This window comes from Hirundo rustica, chromosome 19, assembly GCF_015227805.2.
Source record: "Hirundo rustica isolate bHirRus1 chromosome 19, bHirRus1.pri.v3, whole genome shotgun sequence".
NCBI lineage: Eukaryota > Metazoa > Chordata > Aves > Passeriformes > Hirundinidae > Hirundo > Hirundo rustica.
In genome coordinates, this window is record NC_053468.1 from 6,596,798 (window position 1) to 6,605,445 (window position 8,648).

General features: G+C 46.5%; 1 long non-coding RNA gene across 1 annotated transcript; it reads left to right on the top strand.

Moving 5' to 3' along the window:
* The first annotated feature begins 5,286 nt into the window (after positions 1-5,286).
* On the top strand, positions 5,287-7,595 carry LOC120761407 (uncharacterized). The gene is made up of 3 exons (XR_005703632.2): positions 5,287-5,334; positions 6,058-6,288; positions 7,492-7,595. It is a non-coding gene; the product is annotated as an uncharacterized LOC120761407 (long non-coding RNA).
* The last annotated feature ends 1,053 nt before the right edge of the window (positions 7,596-8,648 follow it).

Genomic DNA, 8,648 nt, shown 5'->3' on the forward strand with positions numbered 1-8,648 from the left:
TTTAACAGCTCATGAAAATGCTTTCCTTGTGCATCATTGCTGCTGGAGCCACAGTCCCACAGACACTGAGAGGAAGCAACAAGCCACTTATTTTCTGTTTCCATCTCCATAGGCTTTGTAGGAAGAGAACTTGAGGGTAACATCTGGAATTCTGCCCTCCTCAAGAGGGGCAGAAATTCCATGAGAAAGCTCTAAAATCTGCATGGCTCAGGGATGTGACATTCATCCCCACCTGCATTTTCTGTTGTTCCAGCAAAATCCTGCACTCTGCACTTCAATAATACAGAACAACTGGAGTGAGAAGGCTCTTATCACACAGAAAATTCATAAAATAAACCTCCCCCTTGCCCCTGTGTGCAGAAGCTGTGTGAACACTCCTGCACCAGCACTGTTTTTCCAATATAACAAGCAGATTCCCAATTGTATCTAGTAGGGATTATCTCTTTTAAAAACATCAGTGGACACAGCTGGGGCAAAATTCCCTCTTTCCTGCACAAATCTTGCTGAAGATGTGGACAAGGCTTTAGCACTTCTTGCTTCCTGTAACAATTGAAGCAATACTGGAGCTGTCCCTCCCGACACAGTGAGCAGCCTCACTGGGCTCTGGTGACTCAGAAATCCTCCTGTAGTGCAGGAGTGCACACAACCTGTCCTTCCACCTCCTGGCTCACTCACCAGCTGAGCCTTCCTGGACAGCCCCAGCTTCTATCGCTGTTCCCACAATGGGTTTTTCTCTGCAGACTGTTTTTCCTCACAGGTCCATGATTACTGCCCGTGGGATGGGGTTGTAGGCTGGCAGTGGGAGGTCACAGAGGTTGAGGATTTTCTGTTGGCACAGTCAAAAAGATGATTTCTTTTGAAATCTATATGAGTTTCCGCTTTAGGCTCTTCTGCAGACCCAAGCGGGTGACAGCTCCTCTCAGCAAAGAACAGAGCCGCTCATGGGGGAAGGCTGCAAAATGGATGTTTCATTTGTAGAACTCCTTCGGAAATTTCTTGAGAGGTGGGTCTGTAAAATGCTCTTGTGTGGCACAAACACATGCACAAAGTGTAATGTTACCTTGTATAAGCCCCACAAAATCACATTCCCCAAAAATTGACTCCTGAGCTGAAGTCACTCAGGCATCAGACGTCAGACAGTGCTTATGGTTTTTACACTGTGTAAAGAGTTCAGAATGAGGCTGAAGACGAGATGAAACAGTACACAGGCTTACCTTTGGCCTTCAATCTAGAGAGATTTACTTTTCTTCATGCAAGCTGGTAGGCAAAAACTTGGAGGATAATGCTCTTGAAAGATGAGGTCACACTTTTCCATCAAAGCACAGTTTTTGATGAGTCTTTTTTCACCTGTAACTGTTGCATGACTTCTTCCAGTACAGCTTCTGTGACTTCTCAGGCTGATGGGAGTCTGGTCCATATTCTGAGCAGTTCCACATTCTCCCCTTCCCCTGGCTGCACCCTCTCCCTCCCTTCAGTCAATGGGAAGAAACCTCCTTGTCCCTAAATTTCCTTTCTGGACTCTGGGAGCTGACATCCTCTTCAGTTCTGCCTTGTTTGGATGTTGCTGAGGTCACTTTACCTTGCCCTGCTCAGACTCACACCTGCAGATGGGGCAGGAGCACTGAGCTGTGGGGAGGATGGAAAGCAGGACCTCCTGAGCGTGGATTAGGTTGAGCCAGATTTATCATGAGGAGAGCTTTAGTTCGGAGCATTGCAATTTTGAAGCAATCTCTTGATTGCCCTTACTTACCTTGTGCAACCTGGGTAACTTTTTTTGAGGAAGGTAAACCAGAGGCTCTGCTTGGAATTCAGTCCAAATTCCCTTTGGTTCCTGGTGGGACCAAACCAGGGTGCAGCTGTGATGCCCTGCAGCACCAAACAGTGAAGCACCACCAGGGTGCTCCCAACCACCAGAGCTCTCCAGACCCTCTGAAGTGGTTTGTGGCTGTACAAAGCCCCGGGTTCCATCTGACCCTGTGTGCCTTCAGGCTTTTTGCAGTTCTGCTCCTTCCTTGTTGCTGCACTTTTATCTTGGTTCAAAATCCATTTCTTGCTTTTCGTTTTCTGTCTGCTACCCCAGAATTATGGCACTTCAAGGGCAGTGCAGCTGAGTAGCCTGTTGCAGATTGCTTGAGGAGATCTTTGGATTGGGCTGTGCCACCAGTCTGGCTGCACCTTGGACCCTTGGACCATCATGCAAGGCAGTTTGGGGTTGTCAGGCTTCCCCTTCTATGAAGGGTAAGGACAAGTGTTCAGATAAACATCATGAAAATATTCAAGACTCAAAACAAACCTGTATCAACCCCAATTTCATTTCAATGTCCATTTTCATTGGGGGACACAGGGCTGTGCTCATGGGGTTTGGATGCAGATTCAAATAACCAAAGGGAACAAAGAACTCAGATTATTTCCACAAAACATACTTTCATCAAGGATCATTAAAATGATCAGATGAGAACTGAACTTGCATGAACTCTGGCAGTTGGTCTTCAGTGTCAGCCCTTTCACAAAAAATTACTATTTGGATGGGATAAAAACAAAGAAGCAGGATAGAATTGATAATGTATGTTATTAACTCTTGAAAGTTTAATCCCATAAACCTTTCTGAAACTTTGTGAAAGGGTAGAGCAGCCTTTGAAAGAGACTCCAGAGAAAGGTTCTCATGAGTTCCCCCAGTTTGTTGTTCTGCTTAGAGGCAAGATTGTTGTTACAAACATTTGTCTGACCTGTCTAAACTTTGTAGGTAGCCTCAAGTCCAAAGCTAGCCTTAGATTTATGCATTTTTCCCCCTAACCTAAATCTTTCTGTCTGCAAATTAAGCCAATTTCATCCTTTGCATCCTCTCTGTAATGACGTTAGCACAGTGGAAGCCTGTTTCGTTTTCTTTTTTCAATATTCTTTTTCCAGCTTTTCCTCCCAGTAATCTTCTCCGCTCCTAATTTTTCTTGCTCACTTTAGGATTACCTTAAATTTGCGCATATTTTGTTTTTAAACATCCTATGCCAAGTTGGACACAAAATTCCAGCACCAGCAAGATTGGAATAATTATTTCAGAGGTTGGTTGTCTGTAAAAAGCCAAACAAACCAATGCCCCCACTGTGATTCAGCAGCACTGAAGGTTATGAATGTTTCTAGGCAATGTGGGTAGGAGTTTATTCCAGAGCTCTCTTCCTTAATAACTGCTTGTTTCTGATCCCCCTGTAGCTTCTTCTGTCTATCCCAGAAAGTTCCTCAGATCTGATTCCCTCTGCCTCTGTTACCTTGGTAATGTGCCAGCAGGGGTTATCTGAGGACATACCTTGAATTTTCAAGAATGTTAACGAGGTGTAGATTGTCTGGAGCCTCCTTTTTCTATTTGAAAACAATGCCAAAAGTGTTTAACATTTTCATCAATGACCTGGGTGATGGGACACAACAAATCCATGCTCTTCCCATTGGTGTCCATGCACAGGGTGAGAGGCAATGGACATGTGGGAATACAGGAAAGCCCCTTTAAGCTTTTGGACTGTGAAGGGCATCAAATATCAGAACAGCTTTGCCAGATAGGTTGTGGAGCTCCCAAATATCACTGGAGATATCCCAAACTCAGCTGGATTTGGCCCTGGGAATCCTGCAGTAGCTGATGCTGCTCTGAGGAGGAGGTTTGGTCTGGACCATCCCCTGTGGTGCCTTCTCACTGCAAACCCCTGAGATGCTGATGTTACAGGTGTCAGAGCCTAGCACAGCCCAGGGGACGCTGCCCTTGCACTGGGGTGACACCTGATCCATCTGAACCTTGGATCCTCTCCTGACCAGCTGCAGCCTGACCAATTACTCCTTGAATGTTACTTTCTTCTAACTTGTAACAACCTGCACTGATCTTTAATTCCTTCTCCCTGGCTTTCTCTCTCTCCTTCAAAGCTGTTCCTCCAAACTCCACGTAAGTTGCCTTAGCTTACAGCCCATCATCCAAAAATTTTGTATGTTCTCTGTTTCACCCTTCAAAATGTTAATATTGAACAGTATCTGATCCTGGGACAGTCTCATCCTCCTCCTTTTCCTTCTCCCTTGTCGTCCTTGAAATGTCTCCTGATTTTATCAGTGCTAATTCACATTGGACATGGTTTTAGCTGTAATCAGGGGCACTGGTCTTTAACTTGCCTGCAGGTACAGAGAAAGTTCTGCATCTTTGGGCCTCACCTCATTTCTTCCTCAGTCTGTTTGAATTCAGGTGGTCACCAGCAGGATTTCCATGAGCCACATCTCCCTGAGCCAGCCTATGACAATGCTCATGCCCAAGGAGAGGGGATTTCCCACCGTGAATGGGCAAAAACCAACTTCAGTCCAGCTGGGTTATATGCAAGGGTAAATCCACTTGGATTCCTAGAAGAAATGGCTTGCACCAGAAAAGTCTCCAAACCCCATGGCCATGGTTGAACCAGGACCGGAGTTGCCAGCTCATGAAGGAACACTCCTGGGATGCTGGTGCTGTGCAGAGCTCTCTGTCCAGCTGCAGCATCTGAGGTCCCTTCTGGGCTGTGGAGCCTTTTTCCAAACTCCAAACAAGGCTTTGGGAGCCAGAGGAAGGAGACAGAATCTGGATCCCTCAAGCACATGGGGCTTTGAAAGTGTTTGAAACAACAGCTTCCTGACATACAAATCTGGGAAGTTTTATCAGTGTTATGGAATTTGGGGGATTCTCACGTGTATTGACTTCACTTTGGCCGCTTGGATGTGGTGTATATTCTCAAGGGGGCTCCTCTCTGCAGGGCTTCTCTTCAGAGGCTGAAGGGAGAGAGGTCCTTGAACAGGCATTTTGTGGCACTTAAGCTCCTCTCTCCTCTGATTCAGCCCCTGCAAGCATCTGTCCATCCCCACTGGTTGTAAAGCAGGAGCCCAGGAGTGCTAACTCAGGTATTTAAGGTCAAGCATGGCAATACCTCCTTGAATCCCTGTCTGGTGAACTGTTGACATTTGTTACTGTCCCTTTCAGTTTAAATGACTGCTTGATGTGCCTGTTGACCTCAGAAACATAAATTTTTTTGCAAAATATACGAGCAAGTTCATGTTTGGTCAGCTGCTTTAGCTTTGATACAGAACTCAGATGCCAGGCCAGGCAGGATTTTTTTTTTTTTTTTTTAATAATGATGAAAAGACAGCAGCTGCCTTTTCCTGGGGTAAGAAGACATGTAAAAGTGAGAGGAGTTCCAAACAGCTTTGTCCCTTCAAGGTTTGGAAGCTGCAGGTACCACCACAGCTGTGATGAGTATAAAGTTCACGACCAGAGAGTAGGGTGGGATAGGGACAGCCTTCCTCTAGCAGGTCAGAAAGAGATAATTCTCCATGAATTTCCTGGTAAGCCAGTGCCTTTTAGATATCAATGTAAAAAGGATGCAGATTAAATAGCAGCCAGAAAGGTGGGGTGTTTTTGTAGAACAGGCATTAGCTGGTTTCTGCAAGGATTGTGCCCCTCCCCGACCAGGCTGAGAGTGCAAAGGCTGTGACAGAGCTTAATGCTTGGAAAAATAATACTGGTGTGAGCCAAGTGCTGAAGCAGTACAAATATCCGTAATTTGTCTGGAATTGTAAAAAGCCTTATGGAAATACCAGCGATTTCTTTTTAAATTGGTGTCACAGTTCACCCGGGTTTGTCCAAACTGGTAACGCTGAAATACTGTGCGTTAGTGCCCTGGAAAAGGTGGAAAAGGCGGAAAAGGCCAGTTTTGTTCCCTGTGGCAGTGCGGGCAGACCCCCGAGGCTGTCACAGCCTGGCTGCTGGCGGTGACCCCCGTGTCCTCTCTGCTGGGGCACCAAATGCCACCAGGCTTCACCTTCCCACACCCAGCTCCAGCCACCAGCTGAGGCCTCTGGCCAGGGCCCCTCTCCTCTCCTCTCCCTGTGGCGAATGTGAGCTTTTCCACCTGCATTTTTGCAGACTCACGAGTCCACGTGAAATATTTTCAGGTTTGCTAAATTCAAATCCCGATTTGTTAAACACGGCCATGCCTTGGAGCTGCCGCTGAAGACAACTGGCAAGTATTTGATGCAACGTGTTTGAAACCTCTTTCTTAACTCCAGTGTTTCTGTACCTCCGGAGAAAAAACACTGGAGCTGTCCCACACCCGGTGCTCCTCCAGCCCTCACGGGTTAATTAATTAACAGGGGGCAGTTAATGCCAAGGGGCTCCCCTGCCCCAAGGCAGCCACCAGAGAGGATGAGGGGGGCTCGTCCCGTGTCCCCTCACAGCCCTGGCTCTGCCGTCCCCGCTCCCGCACAGCCAAGGTGGAGCCGAGGCCTCGGCATGCCGAGGTAAGCCGGTGTTTTTTTCCAAGGAGAATTTTAATTAGGGGGTTGGAGGTCTTAGAAAAACCCTGGGATTGTGCCTGGGGGACGGGTTCTTTGGGGAGGAGGGATGGCGAGGTTGCGGGGGTTTTGTTGTTTTGTCTTCCTTTGGCTGTGAGTGACTTTCAGTGCCCTGTTTAGTCAGCTGTGGCTGATTATATAAAGTAACCCCCTGGCTTTTCATATAACATAGAAAGCTTATCACCTTTTCCAGCCACTACAACACTCATTAAAGTCCCTGGAAAAGCAACCACCTGCTTTTACTGTTAAAGATCTCCCGTGTTTTGTGCCTGCTGTAGTGGGTGAAGCCCTGGGGCGCTGGGCAGTGTTGTCCTTGTGGCAGGGCCTTTCCAGGCTGGCCTTGTACCTGGCTGAAGGAGGGGGGAAAAAAATCTTTATCTTTATTCTAGTTATGTTTAAATCTCCCGGTAAAAACACTGCAAAACCTGGAGCTGAGTTCCTCGAAGCCCTGCTGTCATTGGTTTTCCACGTAGGAAAATAAGAAGCCTGGGCCAGTTTCACTGCTGTGGGTACTGGTGGCATTTTGTGGAAGGGCTGATGTGAGGAATCGGAATTTTGGTGCTTTTGTTGCATTCAGTGTAGTGAGGGACAGCCCGGAGGCCACTTCTGACCTCTAAAGGGATGTGCTGGGTCTGCACTGCTTCCCTGAAGAGGTCACCCCTCCTCTTATGACCACTATGTTGGGTGGCTAAAATCTGAATAACTCAGCTACACTGAAATGTGTCCAGTCATTCAAAACTCCTATGGCCTTACTCAGTGCTCCTGGCAAGTACCAAGGCGTATTTCTTGAGCTTTGGGTTAAAAATAAAGCCCCAGCACTGTGTGGGAGCATGGGGGCTCTGAGGAGGAGCTCCCCAGCCTTCCCTGTGACCTCCCACCAGCCGTGCTGTGGGCAGAAAGGAGCAGGAATGGATTTGGGAGCAGCTGATGGAGACGCAGCTGAGGCACAGCTTCAGCTGCTCTCACCAAGACAAGAGCAGATGTTCCCAATAAAACGTTGACTCCTCAGATGTGGGTGCCTGGCTGATAACAAACAGCAGGAGGGCCCTGTGCTATTAGACCACAATGAAGGCTGGGGTGGATTCCCTTGTGTCTCGTAAACACTTGAGTTTGGTGGAGCCCTCAAGTGCATCTTTGTCCTTTACCCAGCTGCCTGCACTGTGAAACCCACAGGAACTTCATATCTTTGAAACCTCTCCCACTCTGTCAGGCTTGGCTGGAGTTTGCATGCGGTTATTAGAGAAGAGGACAGGCAAGTGCATGTTTTATTGTTCTCCATCCCCCCCCAGTGTGCTTTTTCATGTGTGTGCATATATCCTGCTGCTCCTGAATCAATTTGTTGTTGAATCCTTGCTTTAGTGTAATTTATCTGGCAGGGCTGGGAACTTGGAGGCTTTCTTTTCTTTTTCTTCTGAGTTGTTTCCGTCTACTGTTTTATGAATATTCCATTGCTCAATAACGGGAGGTGGAAAATGAAATCCCAAGATCATCTTTTAAAGGATGTTAATGACCATGAATGTAACCAATACAGTTAATTACAATCCAGGCAGAGATGGAAGACCATTCCCTTCTTTTGAGTAAGGACCAACATAGCTTTCTGCTTATCCCTACTAGAGAGGGGTCTGGATATTAAAGGATAAGTCGTGCTAAGTATTTCCTTCTTAAACTCCTTATTCATTTATGCCTCCTGGTTTTTGTCATTTTTAAAGGTGTTGTTTAGCCTGCTTTGAATTACTTTAAACCAAAAGGTTTTAAAAGACAGCTCTTGAATCCATGGAGATGTTTGCTAAGTCCTTTGATTAAAGGGATGGTGTTTTTCGTCTTTAAGCAACGTTTAGTAACAAAAGTAAGAATTACTCTTAATTTGAAATGTGAAAGGGAGGGATGTGGATTTCAGAAAGCTCTGTTTGGTGGAAGGGGTGGCATGTGTTTGGTTTTCTTGTGCTTTGCTGAGTTAAGCGTTGGGAGGCTCAACAATAATGTACCATGTCATGGATCCCAGCATGGAATTCTTAGGAGGGAAAAAAATAACAATAATTGCTTCCTTTCCATAAAGGAAAAACCAGTAGAACCCCCCCCCCCACCCCCCCCCCCATATTTTACCCCTGGAGCAATAAGAAGATAACGAAGTATTGAGCAGAGGGAGAAACAAAGCCCTTTGGCTAAAGAGGCTGTTGCCTCAAGGTTTCTCTCGGCTCCACCTCTTTCCTTTGTCCCTGTATTCTTCAGTCTCCTCCTCCAGCCTAGCTGCCTCTTAACCTCATTAATACTTTGCTTTGATGGTCTTAAGTTCTTGACAATTTATT